This window comes from Pezoporus flaviventris, unplaced genomic scaffold, assembly GCF_033815535.1.
Source record: "Pezoporus flaviventris isolate CSIRO_AGI_PZ_B2104156 unplaced genomic scaffold, CSIRO_AGI_Pfla_v1 ptg000040l, whole genome shotgun sequence".
Classification (NCBI taxonomy): domain Eukaryota; kingdom Metazoa; phylum Chordata; class Aves; order Psittaciformes; family Psittacidae; genus Pezoporus; species Pezoporus flaviventris.
The window spans coordinates 8410955-8429689 of record NW_026892588.1 but is presented as its reverse complement, the minus strand read 5'-3'; the positions used below and the strand labels follow the sequence as shown (position 1 = coordinate 8429689).

Genomic DNA, 18735 nt, shown 5'->3' with positions numbered 1-18735 from the left:
GCTTTAACCGCTTGGCTTGTTTAATTGCAGCACATGTTTCACACTCATGAATAACCTGGGCAATAGCGTCCATTGTTAAGTCCACCCCTCGGTCACGGGCCCATCTATATGTTGCATCTCTGCCCTGATGGCCTGAAGTGTCATGGGCCCACCGGGCCAAAAATAATTCACCTTTATGTTGCCAATCTAAGTCCATCTGAGCCACTTCAATCTTAGCCGCTTTATCCACTTGTTGGTTGTTCTGGTGTTCCTCAGTGGCCCGACTCTTGGGTACATGGGCATCTACATGATGTACCTTCACCACCAGGTTCTGCACCCTGGCAGCAATATCTTTCCACAGTGCAGCAGCCCAGATGGGTTTACCTCTGCGTTGCCAGTTGCTCTGCTTCCATTGCTTCAACCACCCCCACAGGGCATTTGCCACCATCCATGAGTCAGTATAGAGATAAAGTACTGGCCACTTTTCTCGTTCAGCAATGTCCAGGGCCAGCTGGATGGCTTTCACCTCGGCAAATTGACTCGATTCACCCTCTCCTTCAGCAGTTTCTGCAACTTGTCGTCCAGGACTCCATACAGCTGCCTTCCATCTCCGATGCTTTCACACAATACGGCAAGAGCCATCAGTAAACAAGGCATGTTGCTTTTCACTTTCTGACAGTTTATTATATGGTGGGGCCTCTTCAGCACGCACCACCTCCTCCTCTGGTGACATTCCGAAATCTTTGCCCTCTGGCCAGTCCATGATGACTTCTAGAATGCCTGGACGACTGGGATTTCCTATTCGAGTTCGTTGTGTAATTAGTGCAGCCCATTTACTCCATGTAGCATCAGTTGCATGATGTGTAGAGGAGACCCTGCCTTTGAACATCCAGCCCAGCACGGGCAACCGGGGTGCCAGGAGGAGCTGTGCTTCAGTGCCAATCACTTCCGAAGCAGCTCGAACCCCTTCATAGGCTGCCAGTATCTCTTTCTCAGTTGGGGTATAGCTGGCCTCAGATCCTTTGTATCCCCGACTCCAAAAGCCGAGGGGTCGACCTTGAGTCTCCCCTGGAGCTTTCTGCCAGAGGCTCCAGGTAGGACCGTTCTCCCCAGCTGCAGTGTACAGCACATTTTTTACATCTGGTCCGGTTCGGACTGGTCCAAGGGCTACTGCATGAACTATCTCACGTTTAATTTGCTCAAAGGCTTGTTGCTGCTCAGGGCCCCATTTAAAATCATTCTTCTTCCGGGTCACATGATAGAGAGGGCTTACAATCGAACTGTAATTTGGGATGTGCATTCTCCAGAACCCCACTGCACCCAAGAAAGCTTGCGTTTCTTTCTTATTAGTTGGTGGAGACATTGCTGTTATCTTGTTGATCACATCTGTGGGGATCTGTCTACGTCCATCTTGCCATTTTATTCCCCAAAATTGAATCTCCTGTGCAGGTCCCTTGATCTTACTCCGTTTTATGGCAAAACCGGCTTTCAGCAGGATTTGGATTATTTTTCTCCCTTTCTCAAAGACTTCTTCCGCTGTATCGCCCCACACAATAATGTCATCAATGTATTGCAGGTGTTCTGGAGCTTGCCCCTGTTCCAGTGCAGTCTGGATCAGTCCATGGCAAATGGTAGGGCTGTGTTTCCACCCCTGGGGCAGTCGGTTCCAAGTGAACTGGACACCCCTCCAAGTAAAAGCAAACTGTGGCCTGCACTCTGCTGCCAAAGGAATGGAGAAAAATGCATTGGCAATATCAATCGTGGCATACCACTTGGCTGCTTTTGACTCTAGTTCATACTGAAGTTCTAGCATGTCCGGTACGGCAGCACTCAATGGTGGTGTGACTTCATTCAGGCCACGATAGTCTACTGTTAGTCTCCATTCTCCATTAGACTTTCGCACTGGCCATATGGGGCTATTGAAGGGTGAGCGGGTCCTGCTGATCACCCCCTGACTCTCCAGTCTACGGATCAGCTGATGGATGGGAATCAGGGAGTCTCGGTTGGTGCGATATTGCCGCCGGTGCACTGTTGTGGTCGCAATTGGCACTTGTTGTTCTTCAACTTTCAGCAACCCCACAGCAGAGGGATCTTCTGAGAGACCAGGCAAGGTGGACAGCTGCTCAATTTCCTCAGTCTCCAAAGCAGCAATACCAAAAGCCCACCGGTACCCTTTTGGGTCTTTGAAGTACCCTCTCTTGAGGTAGTCTATGCCGAGGATGCATGGAGCCTCTGGACCAGTCACAATAGGGTGCTTTTGCCACTCCCTCCCAGTCAGGCTGATTTCAGCCTCCAGCACAGTCAACTCTTGGGATCCTCCTGTTACTCCAGAAATATAGATGGGTTCCACCCCTTGACAGCTTGATGGCATCAGGGTACACTGTGCACCGGTATCTACTAGAGCCTTATACTTCTGTGGGACTGATGTGCCAGGCCATCTGATCCACACAGTCCAGTAAATCCGATTGTCCCCTACCTCCACCTGGCTGGAGGCAGGGCCCCTCTAATGGTCGTCACAGCATTGGACACTTAAGTCGTGTTGAAAGGGATTATTCTTCGTTATCACAGGAGCTGGAGTAAAATCAGCTCTTCCACTCCATCTGGGAAACTGCTCACCAGAAACTGAAGCCGTAGCTCTCATGGGACGATCAGTCTTGGCCCTTGCTCCCCTCTTCAGTTCACTCACCCGTTCCTCCAAAGCTGAAGTAGGTTTTCCATCCCACTTTGTCATGTCTTCTCCGTGATCCAGCAGGTAAAACCATAGGGTACCCCGTGGCGTATACCTTCTGTATCTCCTCTCTTGAACAATAGGACGTCTTTTGTTAATAGCTGAGACGCGTGTTGGTACACGTGAGGAGCTGGATAAATCAGATACATCGTCCCTCAATTTGTCGAGGTCCTGGGACAGTTTTTTCACAGCTGAGATGATGGAAGGAGTGAGATTGTCTTCGAACTCTCGGAGTTTATGAACCATTTCATCCACTGTTAGTGGTACTATGTCATTCCAGGTCACTGTTGCCAATGAATGGGCATATGATGACGGTGCATTCCGTGTAAGTTTTCGCCACATGGGTCGTGTACATTCAACTTCATCTGGATCTATAGGTGTATCCCCGTTATTCGGCTTGATGTGATAGATCATCTCTACGATGGCCGATTCCCTCAGAGACTGGATGCCTTTGTCTATAGTAGTCCACTTGGCCGAACGACTCGTAACATCGTCCTTGTATGGAAACCTTTCTTTCACAGCTGCCAAGAGCCTCCTCCAAAGGCTGAGGGACTTTTTCTCTCTTGCAATTGCTTTGTCAATTCCCCCTTCTCTAGCAAGTGATCCCAGCTGCTTGGCTTCTGTACCTTCTAGTTCGTGACCATCGGCCCCATTGTCCCAGCATCGGAGTAACCAGGTGATGATGTGCTCCCCTGGTTGACGGGTAAAATCTTTTCGCATATTCCGCAGCTCGGTTGAGGTCCGAGGTCGAGAAGTTACCTCTTCTTCTTCTTCTTCGTCATGTGAGGATGACTCCTGATCAGATTCTGGACCGGGTGGTGAATTCATTGGTTCTTCATCTCGCTTCACCCTTTTTGCCTCCTTTTTGCTTGTTCTCTTGCGTACAGGGGCAACTGATATTGGTACGAATTGGTCCTCTGGTTTGGCTGCAGTGATTATCACTGTGGTTTGAGTAGCGACTGTACTTGTTGCTGGGGGTGGTGTAGCTACCGTGCTTGGAGCTGGGGTAACCGCGCTGTCTGTTGCAGTTGAAGTTTGAGCAGCTGCTGTACTTGCCACTGGGGTAGCTGCGCAGTTCATTGCAGCCAAAGTTTGAGTAGCGACTGTCACTTTGCCCTCAAATCCGCCGACATTCTTTTCCTTTTGAAGGTGCTGGATAGTGTTGAACAAGGCCCTGTAAGCATAGGCCAAGCCCCAGCACGTTGCCGTGATTTGTCCATCTCTGGTATGGCCAGAATGACCACACACCTCATTTAAGTGTTTTACTAATTCTTCTGGATTTTGCAGTTGTTCGGTAGTGAAATTCCAAAATACTGGGGGGGCCCACTGACCTAGATACTTGCCCATACTATCCCACACACCCTGCCACTCATGGCTGTCCAGCCTCTGGGAAAATCTCTCGGTCCTCCTACATCGTCGTTTGACCCCAGACAAGACCCAAACCTGAATCTGCTTAACTCTTGAAATCAGTAGTGGGCAAAACACACCCTGTATGCGTGTTAGCATGGTGATTCCCATCACCATCAGCAAACAAGTCTCAAGAGCATTAAAAGGCCATTTAAAAAATTCAAAACTCTCAAATGTAAATGGTCTGGGGGGACGACTAGGAGGGTAAAAGGATGTCTCCTTCACAGGTTGAGCACCTGAGAAGGAGAAAAAAGATGTGTAATTGCTAAGCACCTCCATCATATACCTCCCAAAGTATAAAGGTGGTGACCACACTGGGAACATAAGCCAGATCAGTTTCATGATCAATGATTCTATTGTATTACAAGTCATTACCATAAAGTACAATGGGATAAAAACCTTAGCCCAAGCCCCACACTTGAAAAACACTAATACAGCCAATACCGGATGGACGTAAGATATGGTATACTGAAACTGTGAGATCAAGAGGAAAAACCTTGAGAGCCAATAAATCAGCATTGTGACGAGTGACTATCAATCCAGTCAGATCTGTTCTTATCTCAACCCCTCGTGCCCCACGTTGGGCGCCAAAAAGAACTGTCGTGGTTTAAACCCAGTCAGGTAACTTGTTCACTCACTCCCAGTGAGTGGTGCCAAGCTGACAACAATCAAGGTCCGTGTTCGTCTCCCCCCCCCTCCCTGCACCGGGGCTCTCCCCTTCCCCGCTCCCGGAGGAACGGGGAGGAGGATCGAGAGAGTGCAACTCCTACGGGTTGAGACAAGAACAGTCCAGCAACAAATCACCACCGCTACTATCAGCTAAAACAATGATAAGGGAAAATAACAAGGGAAGAGAATACGATACCACCGGCCAAGAAAACGAGTTCCACCCGGAAGCTCCTGTCCTTCCGGGTAACTCCCAGTTACCCCCCACCCCGGGCATGACGTGCTGTGGTATGGAATACCTCCCCGGCTAGCCCGGGTCAGGCGCCCCGTCTCTGCTTCCTCACAGCTTCCCCTCCTCCCTGGCAGAGCATGAGCCTCACAGAGTCCTTGGTCAGGGTAAACATCACTTAGCAACAACCGACAACATCGGCTTCACCAACGCTGTTCTCAAAACTAGAAGTCAAAACACAGCACTGCACCAGCTAACACAAAGGAAAAAACATGACTGCTACTGCTGAACCCAGGACAGCTTCCTCCTCATTTTCCTCCCTGCATTTTGGTGTATCATCTTCACTATACAAGTCTTGCTGGTCAATAAAACATGTCATAGACCTTGTCTCCACTCTGCTCCACACCTGTAGACGACCTTATGTATTTATATTGCAGGGCAAGTATCATGCCATATCCCATCTGAGCTTTGACTCAGAGCAACTGAGCAGTGTGATAACTACCCTGAGGTAAAAAAACCCCACACCTTCCCAACACTGAACCAGTTCTATAATGAAGATAACATTGCTTGAGATGAGGCGAGTTTAATTTTTTTTTTACACAACAACATCAAGTGAAAACTGAATGGCAGCTCAAACACCTGCACCAAACATTAATTCAGGTGCCCAAATGCATAGAAGATACTAAATTCTTTTCACCTTCTAACCACATTTATAAAATAAAAAAGGGCAAACCCTACTTAGAATTTTCATCTTTACCTTTAAGCTATTTTAAAGGAACCTAACCCTCAGTTATTACTTTCCTGATTGCATCAAAGTTCTGACAGAAAAAACCTAGCATGCTGGAGACAACTGCATTCAACAATTTATACTTGTACAGTGAAAAATGCTAGTACTCTGATAATTCTTGAAGTTTAACAACTCAAGATCCCAGATGGTTTAGTTAATCATTTTCTGAAACATACCTACCAGAGAGGAAGGCACAGATTACACAGTTATGAAATTTTTGAAAAAATAATACAGTCATTTACAGGAGAAACTCATGTCTTGGATGGAAATTTATGTTGTACCAATCCAAAGTTCAATTACAAACTATTGTTTCCCCAGAGGCTTGGAAAACTAAGTCATGCTACTATTGGGATTGTTACTGATAATCACTTTCAAGCATGAGTGATAAAAGCCTATACTATTTCTACTCCAAAGTTATGAGTTAGAGCTCTGATGCTGCAGCCTGTATGCATGGCAATGGATAGATATGGGATCTGCGCCTGCAAAGCATAACTGAAATGGAGCTCAGCAGAAATTCAACATGAAACAAAGTACACCATCAGGCCCAGGTTTTAAATAGATTAGTAAAATCATGTTTTTAATTTGCTCTCTCCACCATCCTGAAAGTTCCTGTTGCATTTAGCTTAGCTGTAAAAACATTTGATTTGTATTGTATGTTTGCAGAAAAGAGGCAAGTCAAATAAATACAAAAAAATATTTCCAGGATGCTCTTAGCTTATGCTGCTGCAGCTCAGTAACACCTGACAGCAACTTCCCCTTGGCTAATCTGTTCACATCTTTATTACTTATGCCACTGCCATTGCTGAATTACTTGTTTCACAAAGATGCCTCTACTGAACAATAATAGTATTGATCTGCAGAGTTTTATTTCAACAGTACTATACATTAAAAGTATATTAATGAGCACTATCTCCCTATTTATTATACTCTGTTGGCATCTGTCTAATAATTTGTGCATTTTGAATATCCTATCAGTAGCACTGAAGTATTGCAAGCTGCTCATGCAAATTTATGTGTGGACTTCTGTCCTATGCTTCATCAGCAATAACTTCATAATAGATAAAGGCCTGAATTTTTAAGCTCATTGGAAAATTTTTAATGTGAAGCAACCTTTGGTATTGATTGTAGTTCCTTCTGGTGCTTGTTTTAAAAATAACTGAAAGTGTTAATGAGTTTTTGTAGCTTTCATGTCAAATTGGGTCTTCCTGGTTGAATGAATCTTCTTTTCATGCCAACAGTATAATTAGAACAAACTATGGTAATACAGAAAATAATCAAGGGACTGACTTCGGTATTCATTTTTCTAAATATGGACATGGATGTGTTTTATATGGATAGTAGGAACAAGATAGAAGCTATGGTGAAAAAGAGCAAGTTAAGACAGACCAATTTGGAAGTGCCCAAACCAATAGAGTCATTCACGGCAATAGCATGTGTCATATATAAAAGACAGTCATAAGGTCTATTTACCGTGGCTGAAGTGATTGCAGTATAAGCAGGAATAAGCAGTAGGCTTTATCAAGACTGCCCGATGTCCACCACAGATTTTTATTTTTAATTATCAAATACTTGCATATGACAGAAATGAGCACTTTAAATCTGCTTGCTGCTTAGGGTTTACGCACATCTATAGCAAAAAGAATAAGGGTCACATTCCTATTTTAGCACTGCTATCTGTTTTATAATTTCATTTCTCTCTTTCAGCACCTTTTCTTTTCCTCCTCCTCAGAGTACAGATTGAACATATTCTGATTCTACATTCCCTGTAAAGTTAATGCAGGCAGAATATGTGACACTTCTGTGACATTTTGCTATCCTTTTTTTTCCCCTCAGGCAAAGTTCATCCCTGTGCAAAGGGTCAACAAAATACTTGTTCAGCTGCTACTGATATGAAACTTAAGTATTCAGTCTCTGCACAAAAGGAATCTTAGCCAAAGGATGTGTTATATAGACATAACATAAATTATCCTGCCTCTAAGAAGCTCAAATATACACTTTAGGTACAACTTCATAGAAGGCAAGACATCAGCAAATGTATTAGGCCTAGAACTACTGTTACATGCCAGAGTACAATATTCATATTTTCTTCTCAGAATACTGTTTATGCCAGTTTAGAAAGAATTTGGCATTTATAGCTGACAAACACAAGCAGAAATAGGAACTTTTGTCTCAAACTTTTAGAATCAGTTCTGTATCATCTACGCCACTTAAACTCATCACTTGCTAAGTACCAACTTCTCTGTTAGCATAAACCTCTTTTTAAAAAGCATCAGCCAGCCTGCCTCTGGCTGCTTTAGTAAAAGTATCATCACTTACGCATACCCAGTTAGGGTTTTAAATGAGTACTAACAGGTGGTCCTGTCTCAAAATGGAATCACACTCCACCTTTTCACTGTTTCACTATTTTAATGGCTTTGAGGATTCTAACATGAGAATACAACAGCAACTTAATATCTTAAGTACTATTCAAAATGTTTTGCCTTGAATGACTTCTTAAAGCTTAGGTTGGACTTGGTTTGGAGGAAAGTGAAGAGGCTTTTAAAATGAGTCTCTTCCCTTTACTGTTGACTAAATCTGAGCAGGGAAAAAACCAGCCTAGATTAGCTTTTAATGACCCTGTGACATACCTGTCTGGATTTCTGACCTCTCAAAGTGTATCAGTTTTATGACACTACTAGTAATATCTCATACAAGTTGTAGGTAACAGACTGGTGCATTGAAGTTCTTTGTCCCCAAACGTTTGTTGGTACACAGAAGAATTTGTGACCCTTTAAACCAGGAACCCAGTATCTCCATCCCTGGGAAGAAGCACCTCATTCTTCTAGAACAAGGATTTCTAGGCACTACCCCTCCACCAGACAACATACCTGGGATTATCACGTTGGCTCCAGTTTTGAAAGTGATTCTGCACTTAATATCGTGTTCAATACACCTTGCTTTTAGCAAAAGCAGATAGAGAACAGGGCATAGAAGAAAGAAGTATCGGTGTAAGTCTCTGCACAGAGCCTAAAATTGCTAGCAGGGATGCTTGTCTAACTGCACAGGTGCTAGAGACCTAAAAAGCTAACAGGGAGGGAAGAAAGGATACAGTAGAACACAAATAGTTCTGTGTATGTCCTATGACATTTTAGTGTAACTCCAGATATCTACAAAACTACATACACCTGTTGTGAAATGCATTGCATAGCTTCTCAAAGTACAAGTAACAGAGAAAGTTATGTTTTGTTCATACCTGATTTTAAATTCCATCCCAAAATAAAACACAATGGTGAACTTAGCAGCTGCATACAGTTTTAGCACAACTGAGTACCTTTTGTTACAAGTATTTTTGATCCCTTTTTTAATAGAAAAGTGAAAATATTTGCAAGCAAAAAAAAAATTTCTAGGGTAATGCAAGAGTTTAAAAAGGCCTTGATGAAACAAAGGCATAAGGGGGAGAACTGAAATAAAGAAAACATGCAGGATTGACATTTATATTGCAACCTCTATCATTTAAAAAGCAGCAGGCTCCTACATACATTAGCATGGGAGGCTCAAAAAAATGCACCATCAGAAAGTACCATCTGAAGGCTAATGTAATACCTAAGCAGACCATAAACTACTACATTTTCCCATTTTGCATCTTAGCTGCTTGTAAAGAACCTAATTCTCTAGCTTTATTTCTTACAGAAATTTAAGTTCTTGCAGAAAAAAGAACAAATCCAGTTATACTAAATGTTAGCAAATACTGCAAAAAGAAATGGCCAGAAAGAGGTTTTTGTAGTCACATAAAGTAAAATAAGTTTACATTCGAAGATTTTACTGCATATTAACCTTTTTTTCTTTCTTCCTATAGCACAGTTCTTCAAAACTGAAAGTAGTATGAAGATGCATCTGGGCAATAGCTCAATAGTAGGACAGTGTTTATTACATCTTCTACAAAAAAAACAAAGGACTTTGTTATCGCTTCAATAACATCGATAATTACACTAATGGAATAACGTATTAACTGCGGAGGTTAATTAGGAGTGTGCCTTCAACTGCTGCACACACAATTTGTGCAATTTATGTTCCTGTTGTAGTCTGTGAGGACCTTTCCTGAAATTTCACCTAATATAAAACAAAAATGCATATCCCTTGGGCTCCACAAACTTGTTTATGTATCCTAGTAGCCTTGCAGTAGCCCAATTCTTAGAGATGTTTATGGTGACTGGTTTTAGCTCTAGACTATTCCAAAAAGGCTGCAAGCTTCAAAGTAGTGCCATGGTGTCCTGCTGTTGTACACAAGCTAGTGAAGAGCTGAAAACTTGAACTCTTTACATTCCACATCCCTTAATGTTTTGGGGTTGTTATTTATTTTGTTTTTAAGCCTCTGATCACTAATTTAAACTGAGGAGCCAAGAGCAGGAAAAAAATGTTACTGAAAAATTCTAACAGGTAAACCCCACAGGCATCCTTATAAACCTGGTACACAATGTCCTTATGGTAGCACATGTTATTAGAATACAAAACTAGCCTATTTATAAACACTGTAGGATACCCTCTGTTTTCCATTACTCCTATGTCACTTGTAAGTAGATTGCTTTCGAGAAAGCAAGACAACTAGTACTGGGTTTATTTTTCTGATGCAACAAGGTGAAGTACCTGAAGGCCTGAGTTGTACCTGAAGAGTTGAATCAAGATCAATAATACACTTAGAATTTCTGTATTTGAAGGACAGAATTTTTTTAAACAAATTAATCTTTGTCTAAATGTTTCTGTGCTCCCCTTTGTTGCCATATTAGTGTGCCTTACATGCACAATAAAGCAAATGAGTTTAGCGGCCAGAAAAATCATTCTTGCACAGAATCTACACTTACCTGTCAAAAAATGCAAAAGAAGAGGGACGATAATTTTCATACAAGATGATAAAACAGAATAGCAATTTTAAGTCTAAGTGGATGTAATTCAACTTAAGGATGACACTGCTCGTTCGAGTCAGGTGTTACTCTCACAAGAGTTTTCTTGCTGCTAATTTCTTCTACATAATGTACCTGATGTTGGAAGCTAGAAAAGCCTGTCTTAATTGTGCTTTGAGAGCAGTGAGTTTTCAGTTCACAGGGACACTGGGAAGAAAATCTTTGAAAAGATGATCAGCAGGTATCCTCAGTTGGCAGTGGGCAAAGGAAAGGCATTACAGAGACAATGGGGAGCCAAAACAATAGTGCCATGAGACAGGTCAAGAACAGGAGGGTGGCTGCCCAGAAGAATAAGGCTTGGGACAGGGAGTCTCCCCACTGCCATAATTGCTGACCCACACATTCCTGCTGATTCCTAGGGCCAGTCAATAGCCAAATCACACAGAGGCATAGAAAGCAGAGCTACACTTCTGCTGGACAGCATATTTCCAATTTAAATGCAGATCGTGAATTTTAGAGCTTTGAGCAGACACCCTGTTAAGGTTCTCAACCTGATGTTTGTTGAAAGTACTAACGCTTCACATCAGATCAAACTTACACAAAACAAAGCAATTAAACTTTAGAGTTTAAATCATTTAAAACAGTTAAGCTGAGAGAGCAATACTATCTGTATTGTGATTTTATTTATCTTTGCATTTCTTGGAAAAAAATATATATCTTACCTGAACTCCTTAGCAAATTTTACAACTTATGGGAGTTTTTTTAATAACACCTCATATTGCTACGACAGGTCAAAAGGTAAAGTCTCATGCTGTGACTTTTGGCAAGATAGATCAGTACCTATGCTGATGTGAAAGCTGGGAAATATGCTGCCAAAAGAGACTGCAGTGGTGCATAGCTGTAGCTGGGTGTGGGAAGGAAATCTCTTAACACCTTCACATTTCACACTGACCCATGTAAAGCTACACATTTTGCATGTGCACACACATATATATATATATACACACAAACACAAACATAATGGCAATTTTTTTCCTGAGAGATGTCAGGCAAGATGCAACACTTGATGATAGCACAGTCATGTTGAGGTTCTAGCCACAGATTTTAATTAGATCAAAATGATGCAAAGTGACTACACGTTTCTAGACCTACCAACCATACCACTCAGTACTCCAAATGTGAGCACTTCCCACGTGAATTTTGTACAGATGCACTGATAATTTTGTGATCTCTTTTGCCTTCCTAGACAATGAAATGTTACCAGATTCCCACATAGTAATAACTAAAAATATCTGTGCCACTAAGTTAAGAATTTGACAGAGCTATATTATAGAGCTAGAATAATTCAGTATCCTCAGCTAACAAAATAATATATGGATGAGTTTTTAGTGCCTTTCAATTGAAGTTCCTACCAATAAAAAAATCCCACTCTTCTTTTCTGGGCCTTTGAATTAAGAAAGAGATGGTTTTCAAATCAACTATAACACAAAAACAACTGAGATGCAAACATGCCTAGATGAACCAACTGCCTATGAAATAAACACTCGCCTTTCTTCCGGAAAAACTGGATAATCCGTTATAATAGATAGGACAGAAGCTATGATCTTTCCTTCAGAGGAACAAAGGGAAAGATTCAAAATAAAAATATTTACTTGCATAAATATACAGAAACACACACCAAGAAGGTTCTGTTCCAAAACAAAACCTCCTACAGGGGGAGGGGGAGAATAATTACCTCCTTAAATTTGTTTCTTATAAAATCAAAGAATAGATTTGCATAAACCTGAACCAAGAAAGGCATGACATTAATTTATCCCTTTGGTAATGCCTAAATAAGCTTGTTGCGGCACTTGTTTCCAAAACTTTCATTCTTCTTTCCAGTGATGGGCACACCCAAGCAACTTAGGTATTGAGATGTCAATAATCTATTTTTCATTTCCCAAAATATTTGATGGAACTCACTGTCTGAAATTCAATTAATAAACCCCTACCCTTTAATCTACCTATTAAGTTGTTAAATGACTGAAGAATTGCTTTAGCACCTTGTAAAAACTACATCTGTATAATATAAAATGTGTACCATTGTCATGGCATCATGCTTAACTGAAAAAATAGTGAGAAAAATTAGATTAATGGAATACTGACTCAAAGAAGTCTATTGCTGGATGAGAATGAGTAAATGAACAAATGCCACATTGGGAAAAACAATTCTAATTCTGCAAATAGGTATCTAGAGACTATGAAGGATCACAGCATGAATATAATTCAACCATTTCCAAAAAGACATACAGCCATGTATTACAAGGGAGATATAGGAACAACAATAGATAGCCTTCAGGAAGAAAGCAACTGGTGTATAACTAGTGCTTTAACTATTGCACTGTTGAGGCAGATGTAGCCACCATACATCCATCAATCCAGACAGGTGCTGCTAGATACTCCCCTAGCTGGAGAAAAGGAGCACCAGAAAAGTCCATAACCAGGGCCTGAACATCAATAAAATTAGAGCTGGTGCAGGACTAAATGGCTACAAGGAAAATAGAGAGATTTCTTATTATGAGGTGCCAGGACTACAGAAGCAACTGCAACATCTGCCACAAGTGACCAAGAGAGCGGAGAAAGGTCATATGTGAAGTCAAAAGGGACTGTAACTTCTGGAAAAATCCCACATCTCCCTGCTAAGTAATCTCAGGTTATTTTACGTCCTGGCAGCAGCTCTAAGTTGCTTCTTCCACAAATCAGAAATCTTACCACATGCCACCTTACAGAATATGAGGAGGACTTACTGTGGCTAGTTAATTTTCTGAACAAGCATGTACTGAGAATAACTTCACCTACAGGCTCTTTCATCTGTCACAAGTGTGTTACTCATAGCCCCTAACTTCCCACCAAGAAGCAGCAACCCACTTAGAACCCCATGTCTGAATTAAATTACTGTAATCTGAGAGAAGCTCACTGACCTTCTGGAAAACTAAACGTCATTTCCTATCCATTCAACGTCCCTGCTATTTGAAAACTCTTGCTGTTGATATAACTCTTTTCATTCTGCAAAATCTTCTTAGATTTCATTGGTGTATACCTGAGAATACAAAATACAACTATAATAGTTTTTTTGCCTTTGTGGGCAGCCTACAAAAGCTAGTTTGCCAGGCCCACAGTAAATAAAGAGATACTGCCAAAGCCCAGTTTTTTGCATTTTACCTTTACCTTGGTATACCTTTACCTTGCTCAGGATTTTTGTTGGCCAAGAAAAACTGCTTAGAAATGCAAGAAGGTTTGGTTTTTTTTTTTGGTTGGTTTTGGTGTTTTGTTTTTTTTTGTTAAAACCTGAAACAGGTACATTGGAAAAGCTTTAAAGTACAGACAAATCATAGTTGCAGCTGCTAATTAGCAACATGAAGTGTGTCACAACAATACTGGTAATTACAAGTTATCTCATAATCTCCTTCAATGCTCAATTTTTTTAAACTACAGGATGCTGCTGCCCCAGAAATTAAACCATAAGTGAAGCATTTCAGTATGAGGTACACTCATTGCTTTAAAAAACCTGAATGTCACATATATTGAAACTGAGTAACAGCAAAGTTTCACCTCAAGTTCCTGTTAGTCCATTCACAAGAAGAGCTTTGAATAAAGAGCCCATATAGCCAGGTAAAATAACTGGCACATTGCCAAGATGAAAAGCAAAAGACAAGTTATCTATGCTGCAATATCATTGTCGCACACTTTGTTGCCGTGCCAGACAAGTTTTAAAGGGAGATTTGGCTTTTTGAATACCTTTAATATGCTTCTTCAGAGTTTTAATTAGTAAGAGATCCAACCAGTAGCTGACAGCTGGCAGAATCTCCTGCCATGAGTTAAAGTCAACATAATTAAGATTCTGGAAGGAAAACATATTCCTCCCAACACCCTTAATCAGTCAGGCTTGGTTGGAAATGCAAGATGGAACCTTTTGCCTTGGCAACAACATAACCTTGGAAATACGTCACTTCCAAACATAATAATGAAGTGATTTCCTCACATGGAAATTCAAAACTACTAAATCTCTGAAATGCATCCTCCACCTTCCCCTTAATAAATGTTAATCTAAGTTAGCATTTTTTATCATACTTAAGATCTGGCATTTTACGACTGCGACATTTTGTGCTAGCAAGGTCATGGACAGTGACATATAAGCTGCCCGTAACAGGTGACTCCTCTTTTTTTCCCTGGCACTTGTAAGGATATCTAGCTATTTCCAGCTTGAGTGGAAACAGGACAAGAATCTTCAGGTTGAACCAGATACACATGGGCAAATGGAAATGTGTCTTAATTGCAAGCTAAGGGCTTTCTTGTCATCTCAGGTTCAGCTGCCAGCCTGAACCTACACATGTCTGTGCTCTTCATACTTTGCTCTGTTGAAACAGCTGGCTCTCAGAGAAGAGAAATTCATTCAAACTTTGTCTCTGAAGCAGTATAGCTGTAACTAGCTCAAACTGTCAGGTTCTGCAAGCTTACTCCAAGCTTTGGTACAGCAACCAGAAGCCTGCCTACTGATCACTTTTTCTTTTTTAAGCACAGTTCGGATGCGTTTTGGTTGCAGACCCCAGCTTCAGAGTCTCCTTTATGTTTACCTGAAATCATTACTGCCTACAGCCAGTTCCCAGCACCTGGCTCACTCCTGGCACAGCAGACTGCAAACAACTGAAGATGCTTACTGAATATGGCTGGGGACACACACACACACACAAACCAAGCAACCAAATAAAACCACCAAGAAACCAAACACACCAAAAGAACTACCTCCTCAAATGCCCTACCTATTCTCAAACAAAAAAAAACCCAAACAAACAAACACTGTCTAAAGTAAGGGTTGCCTTGAGGATTAATACAATTCCAAAGCAAGCCCAAGCACTACAGCACTACAGCTGACATGAAGACAAATTTCAACAGAAACTTAATTTAGAATTACAGGTTAAAGTTTCCACTGCGTTTTTTTTCCTTACACTGCCTTTTTTTACTACTTGCTCACCTACACCACAGCAATGACTTTCTATTCTGCACATGCCCTGGTTTTCCATTGCCATATACAATGTACAATCATTCAACTCTCTACAAATGTAAGAAGATTGCAGCCATTCTAGTGTCATCACATTTTATAGTCTTTTTAGGCAGTTGTAAATGACAGCAGAAGGCACAAGGCAGTCAGGAATCAGGCCTACAGTACTTAGAGTGATTACAATGAATATGACAATAATCCCTCTCTTTGTAAAACAAAATCCCAGGAAACGTGTATACACTGAGGTTAAAGCCTCTTGGAGCAGCTGCTAAGATGCTGCTTGAACTACTCAATTATACTATTAAACCAGCAGCAGCCACCCAAGTGATTTGATTCTCTGTGCATTACAAAGAGTAAATACCGATTTTAATAGCAGATCTAAGGCAGCCCACCCAGCTCAAGCTACAAACACTCTCAAAGAAGCTGCACCACCAAATTCTTCTCTTTGTTCCCCCACTCACACCTGAGTAATACAAACAGAAAAGGTAGCTATGGCAGCTAACATCCAAGACCTGCCAGCTGACTCATAAGACACTCAGGGAACCCTGAGAAAAAGCACTAGGAGCAAGTGTTCAGCATGCTGCCATTTTGTTCTATGATAAAATCAAAACTACCCTTGAAGTGCATGACAGCATGATGCATATTAATAAATAAGACTGAACCAATTTTAACTATCTTTTGCATAGTGCTTTCATACCTGCAGGATATACCTTTCCTAGCAAAGACCAGGGAAGAGCTGCCTTTTACCCACAATATACTGCTCTTCAGATATTCAGATGGGTAGCTACAGGGCCATGGCCAGGAAAGCTGCATTTCCTTTAAGCTACCATAATCTATAGACAGGCAGTCTTCTTGTTTTTCACTTTCAGCATTACATGTCCCCCTTCTTAAGCCAGCTAATTTTACTTCTGCCTCTTTCACTTCTGCTCAATATCCGAGTTACAGTTCCAAGTCCAGTGCAGTTAACATCTTATTCTTTGTCCTTCCATCATGTTGTTTTACTCTGCAAATCCACAGTACACAATTTATTTCCATTACCAGGACATCTTCCTTTACTTAAGCTACTGTGGCATGCACACCAAGTACACAGTTACAGCACTTCTACTTCCGTCCTCACCTCAGCTGGCAGCCATCAGGCAGTAATCATTGTCCTCTCAACATCAGCCCCTTTTCCTCCTCCCTCTTCTGTCCATAGACTGCCCCAGTTTTTTCTGAGCCCTGATTATCATCTCCCTGAGATTTCCACCATCTCTACTTTCAAGGACTTTACCTGCGCCTCCATAAATGTTCTCACTAGGACATGCATCTTCTTTTACAGTTAACAAAGACCAATATTTAAAAGACTTACCAATGTTAAGACAAGAGGACACATACACAGAATTATAACAGACAGTTATCAGATTAAAAGCTATTTTTATACTGGCAAAACATCACCGACTTTAGCAAGTTACTAAATTTAATAACTTGCAAAGAAGGTCAAAAATCTTGGCTAACATTTCACCTCTCCTCCAGCACACACCACCAAAAACCAGATACTCCTATAGGAAAAAGAAATGAGAACAAAAAAACAACATCCCCCCCAAAACCAGGCTGGGTTTTTGCTACAAAAAAAACAAATTAGGAAGAAATCACCATGCCCTTCAGAAAATACCATACTTCAGGGCACCAACTTAAAACAAACAGCAAAGCCCCACAAAACCAAACCAGACAAATGTATACCTCAAAACCTCTATCCACACCCCCCCCCCCCCCCGGGAGATTATCACCCCCTCATCACTTCAAGAGGCCTCAGGTCACTTTTTGATAACGAAATCAAGGCAGAAACAAACACCACAAACTCCAGACTTTCAAAACCAGCTTATGAAATAAAGCAGATACCTGCTTGGTCAAGGGGTTCATCTCACTGCGCTGTGGCCATCATGTGAAAAGGGTCCTGCAGAACCACAGTAGTGAGGTAGGGTAAGCAGGGACCCTGTGCGATGCTGGTGGGCAGGGACCTCACCAACCCACATACCTGCAATGGCTGGTGATGGTAACAGGCTCCTTTAAGGTTCAGGATCATCAAGCCAGATCAAATCCAAAACCAACCTCAGAAATCCAGAGGTAAGTCCAGGGGGCCTGAAGAGAAGTTGTCTGCCTGCAGCATTGCTGGAAAAAGCTGGAACCACCTGTTCTGAGCTTAAATAATGCCTGGGACCAGGTGGGGCTGGTCAAAGCCACTAACACCTTCCTGGGTCCCCAGCACACTCAAAATGCATTGGTTTCACCAGGTGGGGTTATACCTGTTATAAATGAGCAGGTTGAGTGCAGAAATAACATTTCAAAGCACAATATCCTGCATCAAATCTCCCCTTGTGCTCTTAACTAAGGAGTTTGTTGTTATAACTTTGTTTCGATTTATGTCTAAAAGGAATATCTGGAACTGGGTACCCCTAAACTAAACCCTAATCTTAGTCCAAAATGCATGCTAAAGCCATCAGTTAAACGCACTGCATCTTCTAAACTGACCTTACATGAGAGAGGGCTGAAGTAGCCTTGCTGGGGTAAGGTGTGATGAAAGGTTTGCATGTGCCAGGATTTGGCTCAGGCAATACTTGGTTGATACCAACAGCTTTACACATGCATTTACATGCAAAATATTAAGTAGAAGATTGGAGTTGCAGTATTTAGGATTATGATGTGAGACAAATCAAAGACAAACACGATTCTAAAGCAATCAATTTTCTAATTTAAGGTGCTCCAGTGTAGAAAATCTCTCTCCCAACCCTGATTTGTCATATTTTTTACTAGTACCAAAGATTTTCTCTCTTCTATAGGTTCTAGTTTGTTGAACCACTGGTTTATACAGCTTGTTACCCTGACAGAAAGAATGGACAACAACCAATGCCTTAGAGGCCTTTCTGCCTGTGCAGCTGCTCTATTTGCATGAAGTAGCTCAAAAGGTGAACATGGAGTTAAATTTTTCCTGATCCCTGAGGCAATCAGTATATTCCTTGGAGTACGACATTTGATTACGCTTATTAT

General features: G+C 41.5%; 1 long non-coding RNA gene across 1 annotated transcript in view; it reads right to left on the bottom strand.

Annotated features, from left to right (window-relative positions):
• LOC133275415 (uncharacterized) overlaps positions 1–18140 on the bottom strand; it is a 78137-nt gene extending 59997 nt beyond the window's left edge. Inside the window, exon 1 of the long non-coding RNA XR_009745506.1 lies at positions 17590–18140. This is a non-coding gene — a long non-coding RNA (uncharacterized LOC133275415). The remainder of the gene's footprint in view (positions 1–17589) is intronic.
• Positions 18141–18735: the final 595 nt, after the last annotated feature.